Source organism: Lathyrus oleraceus, chromosome 2, assembly GCF_024323335.1.
Source record: "Lathyrus oleraceus cultivar Zhongwan6 chromosome 2, CAAS_Psat_ZW6_1.0, whole genome shotgun sequence".
NCBI classification, from domain to species: Eukaryota; Viridiplantae; Streptophyta; class Magnoliopsida; order Fabales; family Fabaceae; genus Lathyrus; species Lathyrus oleraceus.
Window position 1 is genome coordinate 477136065 of NC_066580.1, and position 953 is coordinate 477137017.

A 953-nucleotide genomic window follows, 5' to 3' on the forward strand; every position below is an offset into this window, starting at 1 on the left:
CAAAGCGTTTACGAGAAAAAAGTTACTCCCCTTACAAAATGTATTTTGCCTCCACTTTATAATTACAAGTCATTTAATATTTGCAAAGTTTACTTTTTGCCTCTCTTGCTTTATCGTTTATCCTCTTTGTTTCACTACTTTATCGTTTCTATTTTACATTTTACCTTTATTACCTCCCTGACTCATCAAGAGTCTCGTTTACACCCTTTCAACTTGTCAAAAACACTGCTTACCAGAAAACCATACACCCAAAACACTAAAGTCCAGGACTCCGTAGCCGGTCCTGCAAGTAACCCTCATATAGGAAGGCTAGAGATTGTTGCGCAAAACAACAAATTGGCACATCTGGTGGGAGCTCGACAATGTTAAGTTGTATGCGATTGCGCAGTGGAAAAATGATGTCTCCTAGACCCCACGAAGAAACGTCTTCGGCGGGAGATACAACGACGCCCCAGACCGCTGACACCGGCTCCAGTATGGCGTCGACGATTTCAACAGCGTTTGTATGACCAATTCTGACGTCGTGTCAGCCACAAACGCCGACACCGACGACCACGGGAACTATGGGGCAACACATGCCCAGTTACACGACTCTCATACACAGAAACATTAGGAATGCCGACGGAGTTTATGGCAAATATGCATAACCTCGGTTCGACTTACAGCGATACCTCGTCATCACCATTCCCTCGTTATCAGAAGTTTAGACCTTTGGCAACCCCATTTGGTTGACCCCTGGGATTTAGATTGAAGTCCCAATCAGTCCCAACTTTTACGTCAAGCTCTGTTGTCGTTATGAGACAACAGATGGACAAAAGTAACCATAAAATGGTACACATGCTAACTCAGCAAATGGGTACTATTTTGAGACCCTTGATCTAGGATTTGACGCAGAGCTATCAGCAGTTGGCAACCCAAATGACCAGGATTGAAGGCTTTTTGGGAGCTCTAAG